General features: G+C 38.4%; 1 protein-coding gene across 2 annotated transcripts in view; it reads left to right on the forward strand.

Moving 5' to 3' along the window:
- The first annotated feature begins 1,412 nt into the window (after window positions 1-1,412).
- Window positions 1,413-20,036, forward strand: part of aop (ETS variant transcription factor anterior open) — a 79,321-nt gene continuing 60,697 nt past the window's right edge. The window contains exon 1 of one of the 2 annotated variants that reach the window (XM_089254569.1): window positions 1,413-1,710. The gene's annotated coding sequence lies outside the window, so the exon portion shown is untranslated. The remainder of the gene's footprint in view (window positions 1,711-20,036) is intronic. The other variant, XM_089254567.1, reaches the window with a different exon arrangement.

The raw sequence follows: 20,036 nt of genomic DNA on the forward strand, positions 1-20,036 counted from the left end.
CATGTACTGATGAATTGTAATGAATTGTTACAATTAATACAATTTATTATATATTTCATTTAATAAATTTTTATTCAATGAATTGTTTCATTTAATGAAATATCTCATTAATTTAAATATATTCTGAATCAATGCAAGGAGTAATGAAAGAATTTTGTAATCAATGAATATTCAGAATTAATTTATGTAATTATTAATTCATATCAATGAAAATTAATATCAATGAATGTAATTATTATCAATTAACTATCAATGCAAATTCATCGTTAATAAAAGAGATATTTCAGAATAAATGAAAAAAATTTAAATAAAATTAAAAAAATAAATTAAGAAAGAGAGGAAGAAGAAGAAAAAATTAGAATAAGTTACAGAAATAATTTGAGAATAAATGAAAAAAAAAAGTTAAAAACTTTGGGAGTTATCTTTTCCTAAAATCAACGGAAATTCAGAATTAGTGAATGTAATCGTTTCAGAAATTTACGAAAATTCAGAATTGATGGATAAAATTGTTTCAGAATTCAGGAAAATTCATAACTGATGAATGAAATTACTGTATTTCAGAATCGGTGAATAAATTATTTTAAACTTTACCAAAATTCTAAATTGTTGAATGAAAGTATTTCAGAATTTATGAAAATTCAGATTTAGTGAATGAAATCATTCCAGAATTTATGAAAATTCGGAATTGCTGAATAAAATTATCTCAGAATTTATGAATGAAACTATTTCAGACTTTAGGAAAATTCTGAATTGATGAATGAAATCATTTCAGAATTTACGAAAACTCAGAATTAGTGAATGAAATTAAAAAATAATTTAAAATTAATTAAATTAAAAAAAAATCAATCATTTCAGAATTTAGGAAAGTCAGAATTGATGAATGAAATTATTTTAGAATTTACGGAAATTCAGAATAGATCAACTAAATTATTTCAGAATTCACGAAAATTAAGAGCTGATGAATGAAATTATTTCAAATTTAAAAAAAATTCAGAATTTATGAATAAATATTCTAAATAAACGTCATGAAAGAATTTCAGAATCAACAAAAATTTATAATTAAAAACTAATGAAAATTCACTATCAATGAATGAAATTATTAATTCACTATCAATGAATGAAATTATCAATTCACTATCAATGAAAATTCATCGTTAATAAAAGGAATAATTTCAGAAACATGAAAGAAATAAGTTAAAAACTTAAGAAGAGTTCGAAATCAAGGGAAATCCAGAATTAGTGAATGAAATTATTTCAGAAATGAATTCCTGGATAGTCTCGGGAGACCCTTGTTTATACCGAATTTGAAAAAAAATCACAGATATTGGCGCGTTTGGCTTACATTGGCGATTTCAAGTGAAAGTTGTCTCTCGAAAGTCGGTGTGTTTACAGAAAGCAGATCAGCTGATCATCATTATTATTACAGTACAGCGCTCGCGGTGTGCGTGTTTGTGTGTGTCGGTGTTCGGGTGGAAAGAAATAAAGTGTGTCTGACATAAAACGGACTAACGGCACCCAATTGGCACACTTTTTTTTTTCCCCGCAAAATATACACTCCTACCTCCCTCCTGAATCATTTTTTTGTTGGCAATCTTCCCACTCGACATCATAACGATATTTTAGTGATACTGTGACAAGGAAACGAAAACAAAATAAGTGGAGTTACATACTGAGAGGAAAATAATGATGGGAAACATTTACTGACGAATTGTAAGTGTGCAATTATATTATTAATATTATGGCATAGAAATTGATTATCGACAAATTCAGATTCTTTTATGAATTTTAACCATTCAATATATAATATTTTTTGAAGAACTGAAATAGGTATATTTACGGTGTAGTTTTTTCCCCCCATTCTTCTCATTGAAGTGATCCGAAATATTTCATGAATATCCTATTTTTCTCTACCCTTTCTAATTAATATTATATTTTCTTTGAATCCTAAATACTAGGCAATTTTTTTTATATAGAACAATGTTTTTCAACCTGTGGTCCGCGGACTCCTGGAGGTCCCCGAGTGTGTTTATACGGGGTCCGTGGGGTCATTCCAATTTACTATCAATGAATGAATGAATGAATGATATACTCTCTGCTGCGAAATTGTAATTCATTCAATTATTTATGATACGCAAATTATGAAAAAAAACGATAAATTTTGGATTTTATCAGAGAGCAGCTTCGAAATGGATCTTCTGACGTTGGGGGGGGGGGCGGGAGGGTCCAAGACATCTAAATGGTTGGGAAGGACTGATATAGATAGTTATAATTATGATTGCGATAATTATTGGGAACTATTTGATAAGATCAGGGGTGGCTTAAGCGAGGGTGCAAGTGGTGCCGTGCACCAGCTCGGCAGGTTGCAAGGGGCGGCAGCTTAGGCTTTGTGATTAGACACCAAATTTTTTTAAAACTTCCAATACTAAAAATTCACGTGACAGTTTATGGTTGAGCTGGCCGTGGGCTACTAAAGTTTTTCCACTTTTCTCTCATCCTAGTCTAATTTTCTTGACCCATTTGTTTCTTAAATTTGTCGGGCTATAGTCTGCTCAGCCTGTAAACATGCCTATCTTCCTTAGCTACTTTTTTATGTCTTAACATGGTGCCTTGCTCTCTAGGTCACTCTTTTTGTCGCTCACCGAGCTGGTCCCCTTTTCTTTACCTGGTTATTTTTTTGATCACTCACGTGTTTGCACACGTTGTTTTGGTCACTAACATGCGCACTATATGTCTTTTAGAAACTCCCAGGCTTGCAAACTCTTTAGATCACTCGCCGGCTTGCAAACTCTTTAGATCACTCGCCGACTTGCAAACTCTAGCTCACTCGTTTCGTCACTCGCTAACATGTTCATCACATCTTACTGCAGGTCCTAGACTGGGATCTTTTGTGAGCTCCTAGTCAGATTTTTCACGGGCTCCTCCACAGTGAATTACGAGTGTGAAAAAACAAAAAATGAGAGAGGAAGATTCTTTCAAAAAATGATAAGAATCGTTCCGGGATCATGGGATAGAGCCCTGCCAGCCCCACTCTTGTAGGGGCCATGCTCACCAACCTATTATTTTTTTTATAGCCCTTTGCTCTCTGGGAAGAGGCGAATTTATAGTTTTGCAAATTTTGGTGCCCTTCTCCTGTGTTATACTAATTTTCATGATCACTCATTTCCTCATTTCCCAAATTTGCCACCCATAGCCTATAGCCCGCTAAGCCACACCTCCCCCCCCCCCCCCGTAAATACGCCTCTGTACGTGATATCATTCTTTTGAGGCACACCTTGCCGACACACGTTGAGAAAACTTACGGGAAAAGACAGAGCTTGGGACAGCAATACCTAGCGGAAACAAGAATATGGGGCAAGTGCTGATGCCCTCATCTAGTGATTTTTCTGCCCCTTTAAAAAAATAATTTTTTAAATAAAATTCACCTCATTATACTGTCTCTACAGGATAAGTGCCAATAATGATGACTCAATGATAAATATCAACAGCTATAATGTGAATTGAGAAATTTTGCATAATTAAGAACAGTAAACCAAAAAACCGGGCAATCTTTTCAAAAGCGGGATGTATGCAATGGACGGATCATGTAAATTCTGATTGGCTTTGCACTGCAAAAAATCTAGTTTTTTTTTAAGGGTCCCTTATGGTAAAGCCCTGTCAGCCTACTGGAAAAGTCTTCTCTAGGGGCGCTAGGTGAGGCTTTGCACCCGAGCAGCAGCTAAGCTCAAGCCGCGCATGGATAAGATTTTTAAGATTTTTGTTAGTTCGAATAAAAGACAACGATTGTGATCATTTTTTGATAAATTCCAAAAGACTGGGATTTATCAATATCCTGCTCAGGGTCACAACTGGGGGATGGGGGGGGGCGGGGAGCAGACGGGTCTGGTACCCTGGACCAGAGGGAAGGGAATGAAATTTCAACCATCCATCGAGCGTTGCTGTCAGCCACCGCTCTCCTTATATGGGGGGGGGGGGTAGGCCTTAAAAAAAATCGAATGCCGACTCTTCGCACGGAGGGAGGTGGGTGAATCACCGAGGATGTGAAAAGTGATAGGGGGGGGGGGCGAATGTCCACCCTCGCCTCTTCCGCCAATGCCAATAATACAAGTTTTTTTCACTGAACGTGGAGGGGGAGAATCTCTCCATCGCCCCTCTTCCTGTTACACCTTTAGGGGTGGAGCAGGGCAGCAATTTAAATCGAAAATTTCCTTGGTTAATTTGGAAAAACGGCATCAATTTTACTCACCTTCCCCCCCCCCCCCATCCATAATTCTGAAAACAAGCGGTCAAAGATTCGAAAAAGACGAATCCGGTACCCCCTTCCCCAGACCAAGGGCCCCCCCCGTTCTATAAAAAACAAAAATAATCGGGGGGGGGATGCTTTCAAGCATAATATTCATTTTTTATTTGTTTAATATCATTTTAATTTTTAATATAATTCATAATTAATTTTTTTTATATCATTTAGATTTTCATGAACATTTCCACAATTAAAGCTCTGCCTTTTTGTTTCATGTATGTAAGACCACAGCTGCAAAGGGGGAGGGGGCGTATTTGCAGAGGAGCTTAGCGGGCTGCAGTCCAGGGTGGGGCAAGTTCGGAGGGACGGCAAATTTCAGGAATGATTGGTGAAGAAAATTAGTAGAAAAGGTCGGCAAACTGAGAGAGGCGGTAAAATCGTAGATCCGCATCCTCTGCCTAGTTCAGGCGGAGAAGGTGGTCAGTGTGTGACCAAAATCTATAGTCACTTAGAGATAAAAACACTAGGTGAGCGAGCAACTAAAAGAGTGACCTATAGCAGTGTTTCTCAACCACCGAGCCGTGGCCCAATACCGGGGCCCCAACACTAGTCACATCGTGAGTGATCACACCTCGTGAGTGATTCGCAGTTTCATTTTTCCCATTAATTTCTCGTTAGTTGTGTGTATGACCGGGCCTTTCACCTACGCAAAAGAGATTTACCGGGCAGCGGGCTTCCGAGGGTTTAGAACCACTGACCTAGATTTGAAAGCATGAGAATGACCAAAACAATGTCGTAGAGTGTGTGTAAGCACGGGAATGATCAAAACAGTAACGTTGAGATCGAGAGACAAGCTCAGTGAGTGACCTAGAGATTGTGTGAGCATGAAATTGACCAGAACAGCATATGAGTGACCAAACGAGTATGCAAGCACGTCAGCAACCAAAAAAGTCACCTAAAGAGTAAGGCACCAGGTCAGTGAGCAACCAAAAGAGTGACCTAGAGAGCAAGGCACAAGTCAGTGAGCAACCAAAAGAATCACCTAGAGAGCAACGCACCAGGTCAGTGAGCAACCAAAAGTCACCTAGAGAGCAAGGCACCAGGTCAGTGAGCAACCAAAAGAATCACCTAGAGGATTTGCAAGCATATATGTGAGATATCAAAGAGTGACTTAGAGACAGAAGCCTATTCATAGGGACGGGGGCCAAGTGGGCTACTATTACTTTACCGCAATACCAACTCCGATCGTATATCGCTGTACGGCAATTGGCAATCGCCAGTAAAAATGGTAAATCGAGTGAAATTTAATCAAACTTTCTTTATCAAGACTATTGGTGATTATGCATAACCACCGGTGTATCATTTGTACACTAACATATATTAAAATGTAGAGGATCCTATTGCGACCGAAGCCAAACGTTGTGTAAATATGGAAGTCGTATCGACTAGGTCCCATTGTATATCGTATTTCCCCCATTACCGGACACTCTCTGTTAGCAGACAAAAATTTTGGTCCCGTGGGTGCCCGTTACCGAGAGGATCTACTGTATCATGATTTTCATTAATAAAAAGTGGAAATTGGTTGCCTAATCGGGACCATCACTTGCCAGGAAGCCCATGATGCTTAGGCCTGGTCAGGTCTAGATTACGATGCCATGAATACGTAAGCACACATGTTCAAACCATGACCCGCGGGTCAAATGCGGCTCTTGGAATCACTTGACGTGGCCCGCGACCTCAAACGTAATTTTGCAAAAATGAACCAGGCGGCGCATTCACAGGCAACTCAAGTGACCTGCGACATCCTTAAAGATCATTGAATGAGCTGTGGTACGGTTCCAGACCACTCGAGCGGCTCGCGGTGCAGTTTCGCGTCACTCAAGTTACCCGCTGTACACGTCCACATCACTCAAGTTACCCGCTGTACACGTCCACATCACTCAAGTTACCCGCTGTACACGTCCACATCACTCAAGTTACCCGCTGTACACGTCCACATCACTCAAGTTACCCGCTGTACACGTCCACATCACTCAAGTTACCCGCTGTACACGTCCACATCACTCAAGCTGCCCACGACACATTTTTACATGACTTAAGTGGCTCTCGGCACATTCCCTGATCACTCAAGTCATTCGCGGCACATAATACAAATAATTCGCGTGACCTGCGGGGTACCCACTCCAAAGCAATTAAGCGGCCCACGGTACTGCTCCACACAACTCAAGCGGCTCACTCCACGTGTCCACATGGCACGCGGTACAGTCCCAGATCCCTTGAGTGGCCCAAAACGCGTTTTCAATCCAGTGAAGTGGCCCGCACTCTCCTAAAGGTTGAGCACCCTTGGTGTAAATTAATATGCGTACACATTACTACTACTCGGAAGTGAGAAGACGTCATATTTCTTGAACATTGAAGGGACACAACACACAGCGGAGGGAAAAAAAACCTCCATCTATCAGTTTTATGCATAAAAAAAAGACGCCAACCACATTGTTTGTAGAGGAATTTGTAAAATTTACGACTAAATGTGTGTGAGTGTGTTATATGGTAGGGATAACACACGTCACGCTTCAGCTGCGTGTTTTATACGTACGTCCACGGCCGTAACGTCGTCTTAAATCTCGTCCGTTACCTGACAAATAAGCGATAAAACTATAAACATTAAGCTGTTAATGGGCACGCGTTCCACTTGGAATCTAATCCTAATATTAATGTGGAACATCTACGGCAGCAGCAAAAAGTTGCTCTTCCTGATGGACGCGGATCGTCCCAAAAGGATTTACGGAAAAATCACCGCCAGGAAAATTCGCCAATAACAGTTCTTCACCGAGTGAGCAAGTGAGTGAATGAGTTGGTGAATGTAAGCTAGTGAATGACCGTATTCTCGTGAGGGAGAGACCTCATGAGTGACTCTCTCACTCGCTCGCCAGTGAAGTCTTTACGCATGGGCCCACCCGCACGGCCCTGGGGGTCTCACAAAAATGAGATCTAGTTGGAATTTTCGAGAATTTGCCAGGTAGGGTCTCAAAAAAATTCATTATTCACTTCTCCCGGGGGCCCATGATGCTCTTAAGACGGCCTGCTACTCGTTCACTCACTTAATCACCTTCTCGCTTCACTTAATCACCTTCTCCCTCACTCAATCACCTTCTCCCTCACTCAATCACCTTCTCCCTCACTCAATCACCTTCTCCCTCACTCAATCACCTTCTCCCTCACTCACTTATTTGCTCACTTGCTCATTTACCTGCTTTGCTCAATCCCCTACTCCCTCAGTCACTCACTCACTTGCTAATTTACTCGCTCATTTGATTTGCTCTTATTCACACTCACCTATTTGCTCACTTGCTCACTCACTCGCTCATTCATTCATTCACTTGTTCAGTCACAATATAACTCCTTCATTTACTCACTCACTCACTTATTCATCATTTGATCCTTTTTGTCGGTCATTTTCTGCACACACGAAATTGTAGACATAATTGTGCACATGAAAGACCGGGACCTACAATTTATTGCCGGTTCCGAATGGCAGCCATTTGTTTATATTCACCGAGAGGTTGGTGCGCTAACTCCTCGGTGTGGGACTCCCTGTAGTAGTAATCTTTTTCCTGTAGTCATATCGCCGTTTCTGTTGTACCCCCGCGTCAGAAAAGTTTCTGACGAGGACAAACCGGGTATCGAACTCGCGATACCTCTAAACATCCTTTGGTACTTTATTTAGGCAAGTATCGTACCGACATGGGCTAGCCAACACCACCTATAGACGAACGAAGGCCTCCGCATGAAGCTTGTGATGCCACTGAAGAAGGCCATTACACCTATAGCCATTGGATATGCTGCAAAAAAAGGTAAAAAAATCGCATGCGTCGGCCTTCTATATCCAATGGAAATAAGTGAAATGGCCTTCTTCAGTGACATCACGAACTTCGTGCGGAGACGTTCTTCTATAAGTGGTGTTGAGCTATTTCTCCCTACTCGATTATTCACCCAATCACTTACTCAGTCACTAATTTCCTCACTCACTTAGTCGCTCGCCCATTCACTCACTCATTTGCTTGCCGGCTAACTCACCAACTTCTCTGACTCACTTGATCAATCACTCACTGGCTCACTCGCCTCTTCACTCACTCACTCACTATGTCACTTTTTCGATGAATTGCTTGTCGGTGAATTTCCCTTTCAATGATTTGTGTAGCGCTGAATTGTCGTCGGTGAATTTTCCGCACACGCCCTCACGGAGGACGGCACCCCCAGAAAAAGCTTCCACACTATAGTCCGTTTCAGGTTAACTTTGCAGTGGAGAGAAAGGTAGAGAGTGTGTATTCCTTCGCCGCAAAATAAAGTTCCCATAAATCGTAGTCTTATGATGATCATTTATACAGAATATTTCAATTTTTTTAATGACTTTGAAAAAATAATGAAATTGGTGGTCGGCTGAAGTTGGTTTTCTGTGGTTCCCAACTTCAAGGCGCAAATGCGAGCCGATCTCCCCGTTAAAAAGTCTCGCCACAGAGAGCAACAGTCCTACAACAATAAATCATTCAATCATAACACTTCACTCATAGTTAGAAAAACTAGTGGCAGATGGCAGCACTACACATAACAAGCATTACAGAGAAACAACAAAACTTCACGTCAGGTTTCACTACACGTACACGCACATTCCCGCATGTACCGATTCGTTGGGGGGTTCCGGGGGGGGGGTGTGGGCGGGGCGCATGTGTGGTGTAGTAGTAGTAGGTAGGGCCTCCAAAAAATGGCTCGGGGATCCATGATGTTCTTAAGTCAGCCACCTCGTTGGGCAATTTGCCTGTTGTGGCGTTGTATTTGTATTTGTATATCGTTTTGAACCGATGTTTCTTCGTTTGAAATTTTTAAATTAGAAAAAAATATTTTTTACCATTATCAGAAAATCTATAGCAAGCACGACGACATTTTGGTGCGATATCCTAGAAATCGTCCATACCTTACCGACGGAAATGATCAAAACAGTAACGTTGAAATCGAGAGACAAGCTCAGTGAGTGACCTAGAGATTCTGTGAGCATGAAATTGACCAGAACAGCATATGAGTGACCAAAAGAGTATGCAAGCACGTCAGCAACCAAAAAAGTCACCTAAAGAGCAAGGCACCAGGTCAGTGAGCAACCAAAAGAGTCACCTAGAGAGCAAGGCACAAGTCAGTGAGCAACCAAAAGAATCACCTAGAGAGCAAGGCACCAGGTCAGTGAGCAACCAAAAGTCACCTAGAGAACAAGGCACCAGGTCAGTGAGCAACCAAAAGTCACCTAGAGAGCAAGGCACCAGGTCAGTGAGCAACCAAAAGAATCACCTAGAGGATTTGCAAGCATATATGTGAGTTATCAAAGAGTGACTTAGAGATAAAAGCCTCTTCATAGGGACGGGGGCCAAGTGGGCTACTACTACTTTACCGCAATACCAACTCCGATCGTATATCGCTGTACGGCAATTGGCAATCGCCGGTAAAAATGGTAAATGTAGCGAAATTTAATCAAATTTTCATCGATACATTGGTTAAGTCTTTTGATGCCATAAGCAACGAGTGATGAGGTTCCCTCGTAGCTTCCTCTTCACTGCAAAGTTAACTTGAAACGGACTATAAATAATTCACATTAACCATCATAGCCAGTGAAATTACCAATTAAAAATAAAAATAAAAAATCACATATTTGGAGTTAATTACCTTTAAAACAGAGAAATATTTCCCAGCAGGAAAAAAAATAGAGTATTTTCTTGCCGATATTTTCTTCCTTTCCCTTCCCTTCCCACCACCACCATTTAGAAAGTTCGAAACTTAATGTTAGAGAAACATGGAAATTTTCATTTTTTTTTTCAACACAGGGAAATAAACTTAAAAAAAATGCGTATTTTCTTGGTGTTGGGGAAGAAAAACAAAGTAATTATGGCGGATCATCACGTATAGCAATAAAGATCATCATCTTCCCTTTCATAGTACAAAAAAAAACAAAAAACGTTTTAGTACAGGAAGACATTAAAAAAAAAAATTCTAGAAAATTTTTCATGGAAACAATGAGAAAAATACCGTTATATCTATGAGATAGTATCTCTCTACCAAAAAAAAAATAATAAATGCCCTATTGCATTGCTGGGACATCAGTAATCACACATATTAGGCAAAAATATGTATGGTTATTAGATGCATATTTCGATTTCAGCTTGTTATTGACCTTGGATAGCTCTAATTTCGCGTATGTTACATTATGATAAATAAAGGAAAACAACTTTAATATTTTGTGTTTGGAATAAAATTTATGCGATAGGAATTCGGTGTAAATTTTACGAATTGCTATTGGATGTATCTTAAGGTATCCGACTTCCTTTCTCGTTACTTTCCTTTAAAATGGTACTGGAGTAGACTTACGTACAATAAATAATGTATAATGTGCATGTAACAATGTACAAATCAGAGTCGCCGACATGAAGGAAACATTAGAGTGGGGGGGGGGGGGCGCTGAAAGGGTTGGTCGTCCCGTATGTACGGGACTTAAGCACGTACGCAGGATGAGGAAAGTGCATTGCATTGTTTCCTTCAGAAATTATTGGGGACGGGGCTGAGCCCCCTTTCAAAATTTAATGGGGGGTGTGCTCAAATGGCCTCAGCCCACTAAGTCCCGGTGCCTATGGTACAAATACTATTTTTTTTTGACAGGAAGCGTCTCAAAATTGTGAAAACAATAATAAATTTTCGACTACCCATTTAATTTTTTGTGAAAAAGGCATTTTCATTTCAAATTTTGAGCAAAATTCATATAACATTTGAAACACCATTGCAAAAAATTCTATGAGAGGGAAATGTTTTGTCATTTTCACAGTACATTTCACTTCTAAAATGTTTTTTTTCCCGCTAATTCTGGTGCCGACCAAGAAACGCCGCAGAGCCGACAAACAACTTCGGCTCTGGAAATATTTCGTTGATTAGCTCTGAATCTTAAATTCCGAAAATATGCCTGAAGTTAATTCTGAAATTGCTTAAACTTTAAAAATGTATCTTCTATTAAGCCTGAGAATACTTTTATCATCTATTCTGAATTTTCAACGATTCTGGAAATGCTTCTTTCATCAATTCTGGAAATGCTTCTTTCATCAATTCTGAAAATACTTCTTTCATCAATTCTGAAAATACTTCTTTCATCAATTCTGGAAATGCTTCTTTCATCAATTCTGAAAATACTTCTTTCATCAATTCTGAAAATACTTCTTTCATCAATTCTGAAAATACTTCTTTCATCAATTCTGGAAATGCTTCTTTCATCAATTCTGGAAATGCTTCTTTCATCAATTCTGAATGTTCTTCAATTCTGAAAGTATTTCTGCCATTATTTCTGAATTTTCTTCAATTATGAAAAGAGTTCTTTGATTAGATCTGAATGTTCTTCGATTCCGGAAATATCTTTTTCATTAATTCTGCATTTTCTCCAATTCAAATTTTTTTCTTTCCACTAGTTGGGATCTCTTTCAATTCCGGAAATATTTCTGTCATCAATTCTGAATCTTCTTCTATTAGGGCCGTTCAAGTATTACGTAAGCAAATTTTTTGACATTTTTGACCCCCCCCCCCTTCTCAACAAAACGCCGACCCTCCCCTACCCCCTTGTCAGCAAAATTCTGTCATCAGCTCTGCCCGGGGCCTTCGTGATGTTCGTTTCTCCCTTCTTACCTAAAATAAGAAGGGAAAAATCACGAAGGCCCAGCTCTGCCCCTCTGAATCCTAACGCATATTGGTGGGATCAGAGACGTACACAGAGGGCGGGGGCATAGGGGGGGCGTATGCCCCCCCCCCCGATCAAAAGTTTACTTTTTTAACGCAAAAAAATAATTTTTTGTAATTGAAATTTCTGAAGAAAATACGTTTATATGTTACTATAATCCATTTCTGTTCATTTCAATGCCATTTGAAGGCTATGAACTCAAAATTTATCTTTAATAAATTCATTTACCCTTTAAACCATATAATGATAAATCGCGTAAAGTCCATTGGCCCGCGAACCAAATATGGCCCCGGAGGGTTATCTGATGCGGACTGCCCTCCTAAAACCTAATTTTGTAAAAATGAACTAAGCGGCACATTTACAGATCGCTTGTGTCCCCTGCTACAATGCCAGAAAATTTAAGCTGCCGATGGCATATTTTCAGATCACTTAAATGACCCGGGGCACATTTTGAGAACACTTAAGCGATCCGTGACACATTTAGAGGTCCCATGAGTGACATGTGGCGTAGTTTTAGAGCACCCCGGTGCGGTTCTACATCACTCAAGTTACCCGCGGCACATTCTCAGATTATTTAAGTGATGCGTGGCACAGTTCCAGAGCACTTAAGCAGCCGGGACACATTTCTAGAGCACTTAAGCGGCCCAGACACATTTCCAGATCACTTGGATACGCGAAACATTTAGAGATCACTAAAGTGGCTCTGTGGGGCACTTATCAATAGGGGGGGAGGAATGTTACTTCAAGTCCCCACAAAATATCGAAAGGTTTTTTTTCATTTTTGGCGCACCGAGTAAGATGCCATTAAAAATATTTCATATTTTCATAAAGAGTGGTTGATGACGTAAGCATCATCCAACCCTCCCCCTCGTCATCAAAAGCCAGCAAATCGGAAACCCCCACCATCGATGATGACGTAATACTTGAACGGTCCCCCTTCTAAAAATATTTCTTTCATTAATTCTGATTCTTCACTAATTTTTGTTTAGTGATTTTCTTTTTTTTTGAGATGATTTGTGTGTGTAAGTACTTGTCATCATTTCTGTACATTTTTTCTGGGGCCTGAATTTATTCATGTATACATATAAAATTGATATCCTGTTCTGTGTGTGTGCATATTCTTTATACTAATCTACAATTTCAGACCGATCTTCACCAAATTTGGCATATATACCAAGCGGGATATATGCGAAGTCCGTCATTATTAAATATTAAAAGTTCGTCAGAGCTAGGTTCTTGGACGTCAACAATGACTGGAAATTAATAAATATTCACTAAATATTTTAGAATATTTACTTCAGTTACCTTGGTTCCGGAACAATGCGTTTCAAACACGATTATCCTCTCTACAATGGTTTGTAATTTCTTCAATACTCCTAGTATGTATATGGAAAAAACCAAGACAGCACCGGGTTGTTTTGTCAGTGTTATTACACGTGAACCTCAGGTTTTTTGTCTACCTTTCTTTTAACCCTCTATGGTCCTGTGTGTATTTGAATATACATGGGAAATACATGGTCCAAAAAAAACCCATTATACTATTTCTTTTCTCAGGTTTTTTGGTATTTTTAGTAAGTACATCTTTTAGCGCCATTTCAGTATCAAAATACGGCTATGTAAGTGCAATACTTTTTTTTAATCTAGAAGGAGTTGATGCTATTTTTCTTGAGAGCTACTGAAATTTTACGTGTTCAGCAATTTGTAAAATAAAATTCAAATTAAAAACTATTCAACTTTGCTAAGGCCGAGATTACACTATAAAGTTTTTATTAACGTTCTTTTATAAAACTAGACAAATGCAACCAATAAGCGTATCGATTACATTCGAGCAAATGTAACCGATAAGATTATTGGTTGCATTTTTCACACACACAAGTCTGGCAAATGAACTTTCATAAAACTTTTATAGTGTAACCCCGACCTGAACAAGATTTTGAAGGCAAAGTACATCTGAGCTTCAGAGAATAATAGCCTTAATAGCCTCAAGTAATTATTTCATATAATTAAAAACTACTCTGATTAATTAAATTGCTCTGCTTATATATTGTTTCGATTGAAAATATGCTAAAGTATGCAACCAATTAAATCCGCATTTTCTAAAAAAAAATTGGGGTAGGCTGTGTCATGGATACGGCCGCAAGTTTTAACTTGACGTCAATGTATCTTTTGTGCCTTGAATTGCGTGGCAGGTACTGACATAATGAAATTAATGTCATTATCATCGGCTTTGTGTTTGGAATAGCTAACAAATGATACCAATGTCGTCTATTTCCGTTATGAACTGCTCGAGATATAGCGGGAAACAATTTGTTAAAAATCAGGGCTGTGGGCCTGGTGCCCAGATGGGAAGAGATATTGGAACCGGAGTGATATTATTTGATTTATCTTTGCCATGTGCATCTTTGACGATACCATTGCTTTTGACTTGCGTTGCGTACTTTTTGAGATATGGCGTGAATTAAATTGTCACGAATCAGGGCAGAAGGCGTGTTGCCCAGACTGCAAGAGATATCAAAACCGGAATGATATCATTGAATGCAACTTTGCAATTTTGCATCTGACGATACGATTGCTTTTGACTCTCTTGCGTTGTGTATTTGCTGAGATATGAGTGTTTAAAGAATTTCGTCACGCTACTTCTTGCGAATATTCCCAGCATCGTAGGGCGAATTAAAAGACGCATTCACGTCAAAAATTTCTATACGTCTTCATGGGGGTTAACCATTTAGGGTTAAGTTCGTCAAAACTAGAAATTTTCATTGAATCATTGCCGTTTGCAAGATAGATATTTCTCTCAATACACGGTATACTGCACACAGATAATCTTCTAATTTTCTTCGAATCTCTTTTCCTTCCAAAGTATTGTTTTGTTTTTCAAAGTTCGAGGTCAACACCGAGAACAGTTTCAAGAAAGAAATAAGTCTCCCGTTAATAATCGTATAATATTGTTCAGAAGAAAAATGTGTGATGTAAGGAGAAAAACAGCGTCTGATAAGAGAGGAAACGAGAAAGGATACTTCTCTCAAAGAAGAATTAACACAAACCTCGTTGCGCAAGATCCACTTCCGTTTGACTTGAGTCACCTTGTTATTAGGATATATAAGAAGCATAAAAAAAAAAAAAAAGCGGAAGCAATTATCTGGTAGTCAGTCTCGTCTCTCTTCATGTAACTACAACGGACATGAGAGAATTCCAAGAGAAATGTGCGTGGAAGAGAACGAGAAAACCAGTAACTGGAAGGTCACTATAGAAAAGATCCGCTTCAGTGAAAGTGACCACTGCAATATCTTTGAAGAAATTGCGGTTTTGCTTCCATTTATTACATGTACTATCAATCTAATCAAGCTTTTCAAATCCCAATGAGGTTTATACTTGATTGTATATTTCAACAAGACATCAGTATGGATTTGTTTTTGTTTTTCCTTAACTTTTCAGTCTATACTGATTAAAGACTATAATTATTCCCCGTCTAGACTGTAATTTTTGTTGTTTCGTTGTCTAGTTGAATATGCTGTCCATCGAGAAAGACTTCGGTTATGTTTTGGTATTGATTTTTTTTTTTAAGAAAACATTTTCTACAAATGCTCGGAAATGGATTTCTTTCTGAAAGAGGCAGTAAAAATGACCGACAATTCGGTGACGATCACTCTCACTAACGACTTAATTACTTGCAATGTGTTTTGGAATATCTTTTTAATGATGTGTTTTTCTGCACGTGATTTTATTCCGTGGTAGTGTAAAGAAAATTTGCAAGTACAAAATCTGAAACCGCAACAGGCAAATTGCCCAACAAGGTGGCTGGAAAAAAAGAAAGAATAATAACTATATAAAAATAAATGATATTAGAAAAAGCTCATTAAAAATATGGTTTTCATAGCCTAAATCCTTATAATAAGGAGTCGTTCAAGTATTACGTCAGCAAATTTTTAGCCATTTTCAACTCCCCCCCCCCCTTTGTGAGCAAAACTCTGACCTTCTCCCTCCCCCGTCAGCTCTGCCCCCACCTCCTAGCGCATATTGGTGGGATCAGAGACGTACGGGGGGGGGGCATAGAGGGATCGTGCCGCCACCCCCCCCCCCCGACTATCAGAAATTAATTTTCATAAAATATATACAAAAAATTAAAAGTTTCGAAAGAAAATACTTTTATAATATGTTATTACAATTAATTTCAATGCTATTGCTTGAAGGCTAAGAACTCAAAATTTCTTCTTAAGAAATTCATTGCGACCCATCCTCTAAGCCATATATGGTAAATCTTTGGCCCGCGGATCAAATGTAGCCATGGGGGTTATCTGATAATGCCTGCCCCCAAACCTAATTTTGTAAAAATGAACTAAGCTGCACATTTACAGATCGCTTAAGTGGCGCGTGGCACATTTTAAGATCACTCAAGTAGGCCCATGACACATTCACAGATCACTTAAGTGGCCCGCGACACAGTTCTAGAACAACTAAGTGATCGGTGGCACATTTAGAGATCCTTTGAGTGACATGTGGCACAGTTTTAGAGCACTTAAGCGGCCCGGACATTTCCAGAAATCAACATAACATCATAACAATACTTCATGATCCATCGTATCGATTCCCCCTTGAAAATCTTCAATAATTCAGTTATATCTCCACGGCGCCTACGTTGTTCCAAAGAAAACATATCCAACGAATCAAGTCCCTCTTCATAGCTCAAGCCTTGCATAACCGCAAGTGGTCTCTCAAGTGGCTCTTCTTTGTACTCCTTCAACCAAGTTTATATCTTTCTGAAGATGGTCTCCTAAACCGTATACGGTGTACTCTAAGCCGGGACGAACTAAGCCTCGGAAAAGCGAAGGGAGAACGCGAAGAGACCTTTTTAAGAATAAACCCCCCCCCCCCCCCGAGCATTCTATTCGCTTAATGTTGTGTATTTGCAATAATTGTAATGTTATGATGATTCTGGTGATTAAATCGACTGACCTTCTTGCTTGATATTTTTGGTCGGATTCCGTAATTTCTTTAATTACCCGCGTATAAAACCGGAATTACTCTATAAAAAAAGTTTTATAAAAATTCTTTTATAAAACTTTTAATTAAACTTTTATAAAATATTGGATAAGGAGGCTAACTTTGATTTTAAAAAAAAACTTGGACAAAGCTCGTCTTTTATAAAAAATTTGACCAAATTTATAAAAGACGATATTTCATTTTTATAGACCACATTTCTTTGTCAACCTTACTTTATAAAAGATTTTTGTCAGAGAACTTTTAAAGTGTAATACCGGTCTAATCCATAAATGCAAATATTACTACTTTGAGAAAAAATATACCATAGTGTATACAGGGTGATTCAAAACTCAACGTACAAACTTTTAGGGGAGATAGAAAACACAAAAACAAAACAGAATCACATAGGAATGCATGACTGGAAACCTAAACCTGATCAACTGGAGGATAAACGAAAGTGCAGAAATGACAAGCCAATACGGGAGGTAAACCCTTTATTTAGCGATACTTTACACGAGGACAGTAAATGTGCACGTTAAGTATCACAACAAGTGCTCAAATTTCTTACCATTCATGGGGGTGGAGAGTTTTTCTCCACCCATTATTGGGTTGTCATTTCTGCAACTTCGTTAATCCTCCACCTGGATTAACGACCTCCACTCCAGGTTGGAGTTTCCGGACATATTTACATATGTGATTCTGTTTTTGTGTGTTTTCTACCTTCTCTTAAAATTTGTACGTTGAGTTTTGAATCACCCTGCTTATGTAGTTCACAGCGGCGTATAAATCCGCTTATGAAAATTTCATTCATCGATAATGAAACCTTAAGGAATATAAGGGGTTGCTCGTTACGTTTTTTTTTTCTTTTTTTGGACAAAATGTCGATTTTTCTAATTATATCTGTACGTCATATATAAATTTCTGAGAAATATATATTTTTTCTTCAAATATCTATTTACATTCCAACCAGGGTTCGCCAATACGCATGAAAATTCAATTTCCATTCTTTAATGGCTCCCTCTGCAGATTTTTCATGCTTTTTCGACTGCGTTCATCGTGATTCGACCCGATATGAAAGTCAACCTGTAATAATAGGCCTACTTTTACTTAAGAAGTACTTATCTTCATCTGTTACGTTATAATACCGTGCATTATATTTTTCCCCCAACTTAAATTGGGCCGGGATTACACTATAAAAGTTCGATAAAAGTCCTTTTATAAAACTTAGGGAAAAAACAACCAATACTCTTATCAATTACATTCTCTCCAATGTAACCAATGCGCTTATTGGTGGCATTTCGCAAGTTTTATAAAAGAACCTTTATCAAACTTTTATAGTGTAATCTCAACCTTAGACAAAGGGAAGTGAAGGAAAAAATATCTAATCAGAAAGCCATTTCTTTTTCCCGTTTTCAAAATATGGCAAAAGATTTTACACTCGAAAACTTTCTGCAGTTGTTAATAAATGGAATAGCTTACCCGAAGAGGTAGTAAATTGTAACACAATTGACACGTTTAAAAAGAAATACGATAAACATGTTGGGGTAAATCGAGAAACTATCCCTTCTTAGAATAAGACAACCATAAGTATTCCTTATGGGCATTGTGCATAATATTTTACCACGTGTATATATTGTTTATAATTTGTGTTAATTGCATTTTTAATTGGGTTACTGTATTTTTGAAATATATGACAACCATATTTTTATGGGCATCTTTTTATCAGCCACCTCGTTGGGCATTTTGCCTGTTGTGGCGTTGTATTTGTCTTTGTATTTGAAGAAGGAGTTTTAAATTTCATTCACACACAGCAGATTGGATGAGATCTCATGCCCTAGCTTGCGATGTGTTAACTTGTTTTTATTTTCGCCATTTCATCAGCCGTTGTGCCATGTGTGCTCTTGAAATACCTCCTTCAACCTTCTATAGGAGGTGTTGGTGTACTGCACCCGAATTATATGAAATACTTGGGTTTGCTTTGATGGACTCGATGAGCAAGCATCACGTGAGTTAGACGTGGCCCAGTTTCTTCCCGTGTACAAATAAGTTATATGTTGAGTACGCATTTTCTTCCAACTCAATGTGATTCCAGCATTGAAAAATTGAGTAATTTCTCTCAATTTTCAGTATCGATCGTGGGTGCCATTTTTCCATCATATTTTGATAGTTCGTGTCACCTTCATTTGTTTCCCATCTTATCTACTCAATCCATCATTTATTGAAAAAATGGCCGTTTTTTTTCACTTCATTTTACCTTGTGTTTGGCCGCTGTTTTTTTCCCCTCTTTTTTCTAAATTGGATATTTCTTTCGTAATTTATTGCAGATATTCGTGTGAGCGATTTTTTTTTCGTGATAATGTTTTCCCCGTTTCAATCAGTTGAACTTCCTCCGTCTGTGAAGATGCCAAGGACAATTTCTTGAGGAATCTTCCTCGTCTTCCTCGAGAAGAAACGTCCAAATTAACGTCTTCCAAGAGTTTGGAAATAACGTCTTTCCTGTCGCTTAAACACGTTACGGACTTTGCGTTCATTTTTCCTTGAAGGAAGTTATCGAAGATCCGAATGGTTATTGCATTATCCGGAAATTTTTCCTCGAAAAATCAATTCCAGGTGTTTTGTTCATCTTCGCGTTCGTTTAAAAATATCAGAGATGAAGGTTGTTCAAGCCAATTAATTTTTTTAGATTTATTTCATTTTGTTAATTTAAACGTTTGAAATGAAGTTTGAAAAATCAATCATTTAGAAGCACTCTATAATGAATCCTTAGTTGAGAAAGTTTTGTATTGGGTAAAAAGACTATTTGAGTATTGAGTGTTTGCAATAATGAAATGTCAATCAGTTTGCTTGCCTTTTCGTGCAACCTTTTTCTCACTTTCGATATATGCAATATGTTTCCTCTCACATTTTTGTGAATATCCATTTTACTTGCTGCCATTTATTCTAGCATCTGCGTTTTTCTTCAAAGCTTGGTGTACTACTTGTGTCTCCCCCCCCCCCCACCCCACGGTACCGTAAATATGTTCTCTTCCCACTTTCCAGCTTAGCTCCAAAATGGTGGGAGGG

This window comes from Pholcus phalangioides, unplaced genomic scaffold (assembly GCF_987345545.1).
Source record: "Pholcus phalangioides strain wild (caught in Gottingen) unplaced genomic scaffold, Ppha-v1.0 ptg000042l_1, whole genome shotgun sequence".
NCBI lineage: Eukaryota > Metazoa > Arthropoda > Arachnida > Araneae > Pholcidae > Pholcus > Pholcus phalangioides.